We start from the raw sequence: 14,349 nt of genomic DNA on the forward strand, positions 1-14,349 counted from the left end.
TTACAAAGAGCTCAAAAAATTGAGGAAATATTTCTCTAGTATTCAAAAACTGTTATGAGATTCATCAAAGAACTTATGTCATCGATGAACCAGAATAGTTCTGACATGTCTCTTTGTTGTTTCCCTTTCCCTTGCTCATTAAGTACATGATAATGCCAGCAACGTTTGAGTCGTAGCTACACGTTGTCATCAACTACTACTGTAGTGTGGCTACCAGAGTTACAGGGGCACCTGCGTGGCTCAGTCGGTTAAGCGTCCAACTTCGGCTCGGCTCATGATCTCGCAGTTCGGGAGTTTGAGCCCCCAGTTGGGCTCTGCTGACAGCTCAGAACCCGGAGCCTGCTTCGGATTCTGTGTCTCCCTCTCTCTCTGCCCTTCCCTGACTTGCACTCTGTCTGTCTGTCTGTCTGTCTCTCTCTCTCTCTCTCAAAAAAGTAAATAAATAAAACATTAAAAAAAGAGTTAAAAAAAACAAAAGCATTCTGTGAGAATTAATTGCTGTATGGAATTTACAATGGAAAGACAGAGTATTATAGATTTTATTATTATTTATAGATTGTTATATGTTCTTTATATCAGTAAAATTTATAATAAAATGTAAGGTTTATATATAACATTTATAATAATATTTTGTTAGTAAAAATACTATTTAAAAATATTTTTTTTCTCCCCCTGGAGAGCCAGATTTTATCAGCATACCACTGGGTAGGAGAAATTCCCCAAAAGGAAATCAAGATGCTAAACAGCCAAAAATATAAATAATGTCTCCTAAGACACAGATATATAAGCAGACAATTGGCACAACACACGGAGTGTAAATGAGCAGCAGAGTTTAAAAAAGAAAACAAGGTAAGCACAGAAAGAAGAATGGGAGGAGATGAAGGCCTGAGTTGTGGGTAAGTTAAAGTCAAAGTTAAAGTCAAACAAAATACATTGTTGATCCCGTATTTCAACTGACATGTGAGACTATGTTACACCCTTTGAAACTGTGAGGCAGAGGGGAAGAAGGGGGATTGATGAGAATGGCAAATGTTTGGAAGAGTTTTCAGGCATATTTTAGAGGGTGCTATATCATATGATTGCCTGTAATACCAGATAATACTTTGTATGTCGTAGCTTCGGTAAATATTTAGCCATTGGACGTATAAACCCACCATCGTGTGTATTATATAGTGACCCTGGCTTTGCTACTTGCTAGCTGAGTGGCACTGGGGAAATTAATCTCCCAGTTCCTCAATTTTCTCATCTGCAAAATGAAGATAATAATACTAGCTAATTTGCTGTGTGGCTTTGAAAATGAAAAATGTTTGGTGTATGTAAAGCCTTAGAAATAGCAGCCAATTTACTGTTTTCTTCCTCTCCCTCTTCCCACTCTTCCCATTGTTTGACTACATTTTACTACATTTTACTTTCCTTCTTCTCCTTCCACTCCTCCCCCTCCTTCTTCCTCTCCTCTTTTCCTCCTCCTCTTCCTCCTCCTCCTCCTTCTTCATATTTTTATTTTAGCTCCACGCTTTCTTCCCTTAATAATAGGCTACAGCGATTACTTCCTATGTTTACAATGTCTGCCTCTTACAGACCTAGTTAACACTTTTTTTAAAAATTTTTATTTATTTATTTTGAGAGAGAGCTAGATAGACAGAGAGAGGGAGGGAGAGAGAGAGAGAGAGAGAGAGAATCCCAAGCAGGTGCCACACTGTCAGTGCAGAACCCAACGCGGGGCTCAGTCTCATGAGCCATGAGATCATGACCTGAGCCGAGATCAGAATTCAGATGCTTAATCGATTAAGCCACACAGGAGCCCCTCTCCCACATTTTTGGTGAGAAATTGAAAAATAGCCCTGATGATAACCAGACCATAATATTCTCAATAGGCCATGAACGTTGCCAAGAACATGCCACAGACAGGCCACCGCATGACTGCAGAAATGACTAAACACCCCCCTCTTCTGACTAACGTGGGTGATTGCTGCTTCTTTCTCCGGGGCGCCTCTATGCTTGCCTTAACCCTCCACCTCTGAGACAGAAAGTGTTAGGATTCCCAATCACTGAATCTGCCTTGCTTCTTGGTGGCTTCCAATCCAGAATTTGTCCCTGCTTTTTTAACTCCTTTGAATCATCCAGCAGAAACTCAAATCCCATAAAAAGCCTTTCTCAACTCCCACTTACTGAGATACTCCTACAGCTCCTGTGGGTTGCCTTGGCCTTTGCTACAGCAAGCTAAATACACTCAACATTTTATGTTATTATTTTACTATTATTATTATTTTTATTTTAGTGTGCTTCTGGTAATCTTGGTCTATCAACCTCAACCATGGTTATATAATAAACATAATTGGCTGGAAAGATTGAAAACCAAGAATAATTTGTTAAGAACTGTGTAAGTGGGAATGAACATAACTTTCAGTGAGTTGCTAAGGGAAACAATATATTGCTAGGAGTTCGAAAGACAAAGATCCACCTGTGGTTTATTTGAGTTCAAGCTAGATTCTGGAGAACTGAGCAGACATATAAATGTGATATTATCGTTGTTTCTTTATTTAGAAGAAAAATCAACTCTCAGGAATGATGGGTCTGCAGTAAGTACAAAGAACTTCTGTTTTCCTGAACCTATTGTTGAGTACATTGCTGATATTATGCTTCAGCACCCTGAATACTTGAACGTGAATTTCCTACAAGAAGGGTATAGCCCCAGTACAACCCTCAAAATTAGGAAGTTAACATTGATACCTTACTGCCGTCTCGTCCTCAGATCACATTGAAATAATATCCTTTATAATAAAAGGCTGAAACTCAAAATCACATTGCATTTACTTGTCTGTTTAGCCTCTGTCATCTGCAGCACCTTCTCAGCCTTTCCTTGACTAATGATCCTGACACATTTGAAGATCTAATCACTTTACAGAATGTCCTCTACTTAGGTTTGCCTAATATTTCCTTTTCTTTAGACTCAGGTTCTGCATCTTCAGCAGGGATATTGCAAAAGTGATGCTTCACTCCTTTCTTTGCATTTTCCTGGTGGGCACAATTTCATTTCAGCCTGTTGCTGGTGGCATTCACTTTCATCACGTCAGTAAGGGGGCCACCTTGTCCACTGTGAAGTTACTCTTTTAACCTTTGCAGTTAGGTATTTTTTCTTGAAAAGATACATATCTTTTAAATGTTTTGATTTTGAGAGAGACAGAGAGAGGAGAGAATCCCAAGCAGGCTTCTTACCATAAGTATGGAACCCAACATGGGGCTCTATTCCACAAACCATCAGATCATGACCTGAGCTGAACTCAAGAGTCAGATACTTAAGTGACTGAGCCACCTAGACACCTCTCTTGAAAAGATACTTTGAGGTGATGTAAAATCCCGTCTCATCATAGTTTCAATTTGTTTGTTCAATGGATTATTTCTATAAATATGGGCTCATGACTCCCTATTTAATTTATCTTTAAAGACTGTTTTTTTTTAGAATAGTTTTAGGTTAACAGCAAAACTGAAGGGGAGGTACAAAGATTTACTATATGTCCCTTACCCCCACACATCCACAATGTCCTCCATTATTACACTTCTCCACCAGAGTGGTACATTTGTTACAATTGGACTTAAATTAATTGGTAAATCTGTTACTTTGTGTTTATTTTGACCTTGAAATTATCTCTGACTTGGCCAGTGAGAACGCCTCCAACCTGGCTTTTGTGGCGTTTGACAAGTTCCCATCATTTTTTGAATATTTCCTCACTTTCAGACACAATAAAATATTGTGGGCTCACCTTGTACTTTTTCTTCCCCGGCCTTGGAATCTTCTGTTTATTCAAAGAAGCCCTGTTTCCAGTGGATAAAGGTCTTTAGAAACGAAGGTCTGAGTGCTAGGTGTACATATGGTTCTTGCCCTTATCATGCCCTTGCAGTGGACAGAGCTAGCAAATGTAAGTAAACATGAACACCACACGTGCACAAGCACAGACATGTACAGTGGCATCCCTTTATCTGTAGTTTTGTTTTCCATGGTTTCAGTCACAAGGGTCAACCAGCCGCAGCCTGGAAGAAGACGATCTTCCTCCCGATATTGTCAGAAGGTCAGTAGTAACCTAACAACACGTCACAATGCCTGTGTCATTCACCTCCCTTCAACTCATCACATGCATTTGATCACCCCACATCATTACAAGGAGAGGGAGCAAAGTACAGAAAGATTTTTTTTAAGTTTATTTATTTTGAGAGAGATCCTGCACGTGTGAACAAGGGGAGGGGCAGAAAGAGGAAGAAAGAATCTCAAGCCGACTCCATGCTGTCAATGCAGAGCCTGATGCAGACGTCAGTATCGTGAACTGTGAGATTATGACCCGAGCCGAAATCAAGAGTCATATGCTCAACCTACTGAGCCTCACAGGTGCCTTGGTACAGAAAGATGTTTTGTTTTTTAAGTTGATTCATTTATTTTGAGGGGGGGAGGGACAGAGAGAGAGAGAGAGAAAATCCCAAGCAGGCTCCAGGAGCCTGACGTGGGGGCTCAAACCCACAAACTGTGAGATCATGACTTGAGCTGAGCTCAGGAATCAGATTCTTAACAGACTGAGCCACCCAGGTGCCCCCAGAAAGATGTTTTGAGAGAGAAAGGGAGCACATTCACAGAACTTTTATTACAGTATATTGTTCTAATTGTTCTATTTTATTATTAGTTATTGTGGTTAATCTCTTAAATCTCGGATTTATAAATTCAACTTTATCATACATTTATATGTACAGGAAAATACATGATGTGTGTGTGTACATATACATGTATATGTATATATGGTTTGGTGCTATCTGCAGTTTCAGGCAGTCCCTGGGGGTCTTGGGACATATCTCCTGTGGATAAGCAGAGACTACTGTATATTTATTTTGCTATCATAGAGATACTTTTATAAATCCCTGAGTTTACATTGAAGTATTCAATTCTAGTCAATTAGGATTCCTTTCCATATTTGTAACTTTATTCTCTGGCAGCGAAAACGCTGCATGATTATTTTTAGTATTCTTAATATATGCTAAATATACAGTGTATTTAACTCACTCCTATCACTGATCCTGCTCCATCCCCCCCAGGGATATCTTCCTCATTCCATTTGGGTTTTCAGTCCCCATGCTAGGCACCTTCGTTATTCCAGCTGGCCTCTTACACCCTACATCGGGCCACTCTCCCACACAGAATCGCTCCTCACCTCTCCTGGGCTCTGACACCTTCCACCTTCATACCTGGACTTCCTCCTCACCCAGTTCCCTCTTCATGGATGTCATCCTTATGTAGCTATGATCCCCGGCACTGGGCTGTGCCTCTGTGGAAATACTCAGGCTCTGGCACCTTATGCCCATCTCCTAAGGATGGACCCTATAGAATCCCCATCCCCTACCTGGATGTCTTCCCACCCCTCTGGAGCACTGAGATTTCACCCTGGGCTGCCTCTCTGAGTGGACACTCATCTCACACTGATCTTGCTCCAAAATCCCGCTCTGGATCCCCGTGGCTCTCCTATGCCGCGGGGCACCCCTACCACATACCTGTTTATCTAGGACAGATATGTCCAAGCAAGAGAATGGAGTAGGAAGATGGCTGTGGGTTTATTTTAATTAGAAATTTCTAACATCTGACTTTAGTTATCCAGATGTTTTAATAAGTCTGGCACTTTTGTTTTCCTGTGGTAGAATCTGTACACTTAGCGTTTTAAGACACAGGAAGTATGTGGAATATTTGTAATTTTGTTAGACCATAACTATCACGGGCTTTCCTTTGATCAGATTAGATTTAATGCAGGTCTTTCTTAATCTGGCCCCAACCTGTTTCTTTTGCATCCTTTCCTCGTTCTCTCTGCCATGTGACTGAGTGCTTTACCTCCTCTGGATTCCTTGGCCCCACCACAAATATGCCATGTCCTTCACACACATGCAACTGCTCTTCCTTCTTTCTGGCATACCCTCACCCCCTTTTCTGTCTGAAAACCTCTGACCCATTCTTTAAGACACAGATCAAATTTTACTTTTCAGTGAAAGTTTTCACAACTTCCTAAGGATGAGTATGTCCTTTCTGCTTCTGTAGAGAGTAGAGGACATGTATGAGACTTCTGCCACTGACTGGTTGTATAACCCTGGGTGATTGCTTAACCTTGCCGAGTCAGTTTCTTCATCTGGGAAGTGAGGCTAACAACCCAACTGTACCAACTTCATAGCATTGTTGTGAAGATGGATTTTGACAATATATAACCCATCACAAATCCACAGAATGCTAAGTATTGCTATTAGGATGATGATCTGATTATGCCTTCCCAGAAAAGACCATGTGTTCTTAGATCTAGTTCCAGAACATATTCCAACATCTAAAACATGTGATAAATGTTTTCTGAAGGAATTTATTTGTGATGCAAATATTGAAAATTTTCATTCTGTGAAAGACATATGTTATTCAATATTGTGACCAAAATAGGATAACTCTCTGTCCTTGTGGGATGCATAGTCCAGTGGGAAATAGAGAATTTAGTAAACGATCATACAAATGTATAAAAAAATGCAAATTGAGATCGGCCTCAAGATGGACAATAATTGTAAGACCAGTAAGAGAGTGAAGAGGGTGCTCATTTAGAGTAGGAGGTAAAAAATGTTTCTGAAAAAGTGATGTATACCTAAGACCTGAAAGTTGAGTATGAATTAAACAGGTGAGAAGTGCACATAAGAGGAACAGTATGAGGGGAGCTGTGAGGCAAGAAAGGACGTGGCTCCATCAAGCTGGGAATGGGGCTGAGGGGGACTAATATTATAAGATGAGATTTAAGAGGTGGCCGGGGCTATGACATGTTGAACTAAAGGAATTTTGTGGATCATAAAGCCTACAATAGAAGTCATTGAACTTTTTAGTCAGAGGTATGACCTAATTCTTGTATTCCTCACAGCATACTCTGACAAGAACCTGTAAACAGGGGCACCATTAAAAAGAAATGGCAGCCTCAGGAAGATGTAGACCAGGTCAGGGCAGTGGAGACAGAGAGAAGGTGAGAGATTGGAAATGTACTGAGGAGATGAGTAGACAGGTCTGGTGATGGTTTGGGTGCAGTTTGGTGAGTGGGAGGAGTCATTCAGGATGACCAAGGCTCAGGAGTGAGTGGGAGAAAGAGCAAGAATGAAGGGACAGTTTTCTCTCAGATGGCGGAAACTAGAGGAGGAACAGTTCTTCAAAAGAAGATGAAGACTTCAATTTTGGACATATGGGGTGCAGTTGAGACGATGGTATGCTGTCTCAGAGGAAATGCTAAGTACACTGCTGTCAACCTAGAGATGGAATTCCCATCCCCCACCGCCACGTTCTTTCATTATTGACAGACCGTCAATCTTACTTATGATGATCTTTCTGGATAATTGTCACTTTAAATGTAATGTATAGATGAGTTTTATTTGCAGAAAGCTAGTGGCCTTCTCTAAAGTGTAATACAGTCAGTTTTGCTGTAACACCACGTATGCAGTCTCCAAAATGGAAGTGCTATGAAAATTGTGTCAAAACCACAGGGTTTACGGGGAAAATGTGTCACAACACTCCAAGACTTCATCAAGTGACATGTTTAAAAACAAAAATAAGAACTGAATAAAAATGGTAGCATAGTTTCACACATGTTAAATGTTTAAGAAATATGTACATACTACAATCAATACAGCACTTTATTTTGAGAGGGACCTGAAATTTTAAATTCTTTTAATGTTTGTTTTGTTTATTTGTTTTGAGAAAGAGAGAGAGAGAAAGAGCAGGGGAGGGACAGAGAGAGAGAGAGAGAGAGAGAGGATCCCAAGCAGTCTCCATGCTGCCCGTGCAGAGCCTGATTCTGGGCTTGAACTCACAAACTGTGAGATCATGACTTGAGCTGAAATCAAGAGTCAAATGCCCCAGGTGCCCCAAGACCTGAATTTTTATGTTTACCTTAAATACTAGGGCATGTTTTTCTGCCCTTGAAAAAATTTTAAGGCTTTCTTATTTGTATGGCTTGATCTAACAGCCAACAACTTTGGAAATTCAAGTCATGTTTAAATTTTTTGATTTTTTTTTTTATTTATTTCTGAGAGAGAGAGAGAGAGAGAGAGAGAGAGAGAGCATGATCAGGGCAGGGTCAGAGAGAGGAGACAGAGAATCCAAAGCAGGCTCTAGGCTCTGAGCTAGCTCTCAGCACAGAGCCCGACGCGGAGTTCAAACCAAAGAACCGTGAGATCATGGCCTGGGCTGAAGTCAGATGCTTAACCAACTGAGCCATCCAGGTGCCCCAAGCCTGGTATGTTTAAATCCACTGAATATACCACTCAAAGGAGTGGTTGGTCTAAAGGGAGTCACTTGCTGGGTTTGGTGATTTCTGTATAAGGTCTTTGTATATAGATAGCATTTTCTCTCTCTCCTTTTTAAACGGAATTTTCATATTTGGATGATTAGGAGAAAATTACAGTAAAACAATCTTAAGGGATCCCTGCTCTGATCAGAAATCTTTACATCTTAGCCTAGGGTTATGGGGAAAAAGAGCTTAGAAAAAGTGTTTTCTCTTTGATTATGAAAAAGATGATTTCTGTTTTCTGATTTTCTTCCTATGTGGTCTTCAATCCGTATGTTTAAGAATCTTTTTATGTTTTCTGCTTCTTGAGGCCTTATTATTGAAGTTGTTCCAAGCACAGTTTTTTCTTTTATTTTCTTGTGTTGTCTCTGGTTCTTGGGAAATATCACATGTTCTCTGATTTCTGTCAAAATGCTTTATCATTTCAAGCTTCTCTTTTATCCTTCAAGCTCTCTTTTGCATGCACAGGTTGGCATTTTGAACCATTTAGACATATCTGAGATGATGAATAGATTTTTCTTTTAAATAGACAATTTTCAAATGCAAAAGAACACCCATTAACTGAGTTACACCCATTAGCTGAGGTCCTTAGTAAATGTCCAAGGTCTGGTTGTATATGCATTTGGTGCATTTGACTTGTCTCAGGTCAGCTGGGTGCAGGTTTGGATGTTTGTTTGTTTGTTTTGTTTTGTTTTATTTGCTTTATGTACTGTTTTCTGCAGATAAAATTATGCACAAACAGATGTAAAATTCATATTATACTCAAACTGTTGGTTAATATGTTAGTTACCTTGGAATAGATTTGCATTTTCAAAACAAGCCTTATAGAAGACCTGACTCTATTTTCTTTACTCTTATTCTGAGTTTTTCCCAGTAGAATATCCAGTGTTTGTAACAGCCTGGGAAACAAGTTTTACTCCTGAAAATTTTTAGTGAATCCATCCTTGATGAGATGGAAAATGGTGGTGATATAGGTAGTATTTAGTGGTTTAATTGTTTATTTATACTCTAGACCTTGAGTGACTTTTTTTACTCAGCTTCACAATAGTTTAATTGGATTTCAAGAAATGACAGTTTTTGTTTTCTTCATGTATCACAAAAAACTGTCTCTCTAGTCTTCTCTTTTCCTTCCTCATTACCTATCTATTTATCCATCATCTATTTACTCATTTGCCTTGTGCCAATTCAGTCTAAACAGAGGTGCATATATGACAAAAATAAGAGCCCCAGAAGAACTTTTTAGATCATTTTAATTTAAAAAAAAGGACAAACCTCATTTTTAGCTATAGAAGTAACCTAAACATAGAACGGAAAAAAATCTCTTAACTTTAATGCAAACTATATATTTATTTTACACATATTTCTATAAAGGATCTGGTGTTTTAATTCTGGATATAGTGACAAATAAACATTGGTTGCTGTACATGACAAGGTTTATTCTGCTTGATAAGTACCAAAATTAGAATCCTTAACAGCTGACGGTGAAAAATTCACAACTTATTTTCAGAAAAATTACAGATCATTTATTTCCACCATCAAATGAGTCCAAGTTTAGTAAAACTAAAAGTTAATACAAATCATACACACACACACACACGCACACACGAACATGCAGAACAGTGGGAAATTACCATTTATAATCCTGGAAAGGTAATTCTTTTTAAAGGTGATTATTAAAAAGAGAGATTAGGGGCACCTGGTAGCTCAGCCAGTTGAGCAGATGACTCTTGATTTCAACTCAAGTCGTGGTCTCATGGTTTGTGAGATCAAGCCCCATGTCAGGCTCTGCACTGACAGCACAGAGCCTGCTAGGGATTCTCTCTCTCTCTGTCTGTCTCTGCCCCTCCCCTGCTCTCAATCTCTCTCTCTCAAAATAAATAAATAAACAATTTTTTTTAAAAAGGATCAATTACATAGCTTTTGCATCAATAGTGACTGTCAAGTAGATTTCCATTGCTAAAGAACATTCCCAGGACCTGAAGTGATAGTGTTTCCAAATTTAGAGTTTTGTTAGAAAAGAATACAATATAGCAACAGCATTAAAGCAAAAATATCTTACTTAAATACATAATGCAAACCAATCTCACATTAGTAGTCCACAGTGGCCAGTAGGAGCCTCAAATTTCCCATCTTTGTAAAAGGCTAGATGGATGCAGTTGTTCCTTTAGATCAAGAGCCACTGGCATGCATACTGGACACCTTGGAATCAAGACTAAGGTAGAGTCTTGGTTATGGTATTTTATTTTATTTGGCCACATTCTTGCTGTGTAATCACTACCAATGCTGTTGATACTGTATGCTTTTCTTGCAAAACTCTAGATTTGAAAACACTGTCACTTTGGGTCCTGGTAATGTCCTTTAGCAATTGAAACCTGTTTGACTATCACTACTGGCATCACCAATGGCAGAAAGGTCCCATGAAGATTAGGTGCAAATCATCAGTTTCACTGTCATCAATAAACAATGCTAACCAGCTGGTACAAACTTCCTTAAAACTTTTTGGACCCATGTGGACAAAGCAACATTATAATATGTTTCATGCTTTGACCAGGGATAAGAGATTTTTGGTAGTTCTTTTATTTGATAAAATAACTCAACCCAATTCTAGTCTTGCTGGAATCGAGCCTTGAACAGCCTTAAATATTAGAAGGAGTTGGCCTGGCATGGAGATGTGAGATTAGATTTGGGATGACTGTTTTTCCGAAGTAGCCCTTCGCAGAGTGACTGATCCATTAACAGATGGAGCTTTTAGACTGTGCTGTTGATTGCATATCTGTCTTGCAACTACTACTGCATATGTGCATCGAGAATCTATCAGAAGTATCCTGGGATTTGAAGGAAGGACATAGTTGTGAATTGTTCATTTAAATGCAAATTACACTCACCAGCTGTTGTTGCTACTAATATTAGCAATCTTAAGGAGACATTTCATCGAAGCAACCAGAGAGGATAATAGGTAATAAATATCACTTGTATAAGAAAAGGAAAAATAGAACGCATAGGAGCAATATTTCATTCAAATTCCTCTATTTCACAACAAAAGCCTTCTAAACAGAATTTAAGAAGGCCACAACCAATTGCTTCAAAATATTTTAGCAAGGTAACTCTCATCACCAAATGGATGAGGTCAACAGTCTACAACAATATTTGCTAAGTTCTTTTTTTTTTCCCCAGGAAGTGATTTTGTTTCATAAGTTAACAGAAACTGAATGAGTGGAGTCAATAATTTTAACTTTCCAGCTTCACCTCACCAGTGTTGATAAAACCAAATTTGCATGGATGGTCTTTCAGTTAGCCAAAATTATGTTTAGGTTATGAGCTAGGTCTTCTATTTTCCATGGCAAATATTTATTTCATAGTCAATGTTCCTCTTGGGAAATTACCATCAAAATATTTTAAATTGCTTTAGCTTCTGCCGAATAAACTCTTGATGTGTAGGTACTGATTCTCATTTTGCCACAAGCAAAAGCCTCTTTTGTAGCATGTTCTTGGTAAAAATTTACTGAATTAAATTTAAATATTATTTGATTTAGCATCAAGTTGTATCATTATCTAGGCTGCTCTTGAAACTTCACTCTCTGGAGTCCAAGGTTTAATCATTACAATTTTCATAAGTAATATTTATGGTAGTTTCCTACAGAGAATACATTTATGCAAAAATTTAGTTCTTTTTAGAATGTCTAGAAGTGTTTTTGTGAGTATATTTAAACACATTGTGTCTTTTAGCATCCTGCTTCCATGGCAAAACTCAAGTAGGTCGGTAGGTAACTAGGTAGATGGATTGATAGATAGACTTTTTTTTCCCCAAGAGGCTTTCACCACTTTGGAATTTTCCTAAAACTTCAAAGGGAAAAACTTTATTATTTGTTACAGTATGGGTTTGCAGAATTGTACGTATTCTAAACCTGCCACACAAAATTGATACTAGATATTTTCTAATTTACTTAATTGCTCAGGGTCTCAGTTTTGTCTTAGGTGAAATTAAAAAAAAAAAAACTACTGGTGTTCAAATGGGTCTCCAAAATTTTATTTCTTATTAAAGTGTAAGTGACTTATCACAATTTCTCAGTTACCTGTGTTGGTCTGGAAAAAAGCTAAGTTATTCCCCAATCATCTTATTTTAATCAATATTTCTAATGCCTAAATTGTCAAGTTACTATCGAATAAAATTACTGGGTTAGTTTGACTTTTACCTGTTTTTTTTATCCCATCAGCCTTAAGTGGATGATCAAGGAAGAATTCAGGAGAAGGATGTAAAGGATTTATGTAATCCATAAAAGAAGACATAATCTGACTATTCCCTGAGTGACTGAGAAGTAGATACGTAAGTGGTTACTAAAACAAGTCTTGGTAACGAGAATCAAATGATACAGGAACAACTCTTATGTGCATTTAGAATATATAATCTCTTCAGAACATGTTGCTACTCCAAACTGTGTGAAGATGTATCTGCCTCTGCCTGTCTTGGGTATTCTAAGATCCTTACATTCAAGTCCTTCTAAGTCACCAACACCAATTTTTTAGCTTCTAGGGGTCTGATTACACAGTTGAAAGACACGACCCAGCCTGGAAAGATAATTCTGTAGTCATTTTAAGAAGCACTGGGTAGGTAATTCTAAATAAGTTTTCACTATAGGACTTGTTCTTGTGCTAATGTGCTTGAACAACCTCTAAAAGAAGGATAGAGTACACAATAAAAGGATATAGTGTTTCTCAAAACTTATATTTCCTTTTTTAAAAATGTTGTATTTATTTATATTTGATAGAGAGAGCACACATGAAAGTATGAGCAGGGGAGGGGCAGAGAGGAAGGAAGAGAGAGACTCTCAGGCAGGCTCCATGCTGTCATCGCAGAGCCTGATGCAGGGCTCAAACTCACAAACCATGAGATCCTGACCTGAGCTGAAATCAAGAAGCAGCCACTTAACAGACTCAGCCATCCAGGCACCCCTCAACACTTATATTTCAACACAATTCAACCATTCTTTTTAGAAGAGAGCCCATTGTGCCTGTGTTCCGTAAAGGTGCTGGAACTGCCTCCTACTGGCTCATGAAAGCTGATTGTGTATGTCAGTTCCCAGCTCCTCAGTGACATCATGTAGGTAGCTTGAAATTGGCCATCATGGGCATATTTGCGCCATGCGAATCAGTGAGGTCTGCAAATCAGAGCTTTTCGTGCTGAAGGACTGGTTGTTAGTTACCGCTGTTGTGTTCATCAGACACACTTTGTCTTATTCACTGCTGTATTCCCAGCGTTCATAGAATATGCCAGTCACATATAAAATAGACATTCCACAAATGTTTGCTGAATGAATTAAGGCTATACTAAATCATTCAGAAGTAAACAATTTGTTTTTACTCTTCTTGAAGATCTTTCTAGGATATATATTTTACCATCACTCTATCCCTAAACTGTCAATAACTTCTCTCATACATTTCTTTTTCTGCTTAAATGTAAGGATATTGGTTGTAACCTTCTTAATCATTAGGAAACTAGAGAAGAAGTGGCATCTTTTTGTTACAACCTATTTGCTACAAGAAATTGTCACACAAAGTTGGAAGAGATGTAGTCCCCTGTTGAATGTTGCATTAATCAGTCTCTCAAGTGGAAAGAATGTGTCCTGTCTGGTTTGTGTCAGTGCCATGGCAACCAGGTTGTACCATATTGTGAATTTAATTTGGGGCAATTAATAAGTTTCAATGGCCAATTATAAATCCATCCTGTTTCATTCTGGCACTGCCTCGGGTGAGAGTCATTCTGTGCTTACTAGAAACAGAGTAGGGAGCACTTGGGTTTTGGCATTTGGATTAGAATCATGCAGTGCTTTTCTCAGTTCATCTCCTTTTGCTGTAAAGTTCTACTCAGAATGCTGTCTGACAACAGTTAACATGTCATTTGGCTTTTTGCCAAGGTAGTTAGTGAAAGTATGATAGACATACAGTTAAACTTTTGATTCATGCTAATAAGACTTTATAAATTTCCATATAGAAAATGTTAACCTGAAGTGAATGATATTCTGAGAAT

At 38.5% G+C, this 14,349-nt stretch overlaps 2 long non-coding RNA genes across 4 annotated transcripts in view; one reads left to right on the plus strand and one right to left on the minus strand.

Annotated features, from left to right (window-relative positions):
- The window catches only part of LOC144220071 (uncharacterized), a 66,718-nt gene extending 62,749 nt beyond the window's left edge, over window positions 1-3,969 (minus strand). Inside the window, exon 1 of the long non-coding RNA XR_013331610.1 lies at window positions 3,762-3,969. This is a non-coding gene — a long non-coding RNA (uncharacterized LOC144220071). The remainder of the gene's footprint in view (window positions 1-3,761) is intronic.
- A 222-nt stretch (window positions 3,970-4,191) lies between these two features.
- Window positions 4,192-14,349, plus strand: part of LOC144220793 (uncharacterized) — a 51,854-nt gene continuing 41,696 nt past the window's right edge. For 2 of the 3 annotated variants that reach the window (XR_013331859.1, XR_013331861.1), the window contains exons 1-2: window positions 4,192-4,389; window positions 12,539-12,648. This is a non-coding gene — a long non-coding RNA (uncharacterized LOC144220793). The remainder of the gene's footprint in view (window positions 4,390-12,538; window positions 12,649-14,349) is intronic. The other variant, XR_013331860.1, reaches the window with a different exon arrangement.

Source organism: Crocuta crocuta, unplaced genomic scaffold (assembly GCF_008692635.1).
Source record: "Crocuta crocuta isolate KB4526 unplaced genomic scaffold, BGI_CrCroc_1.0 scaffold1, whole genome shotgun sequence".
NCBI lineage: Eukaryota > Metazoa > Chordata > Mammalia > Carnivora > Hyaenidae > Crocuta > Crocuta crocuta.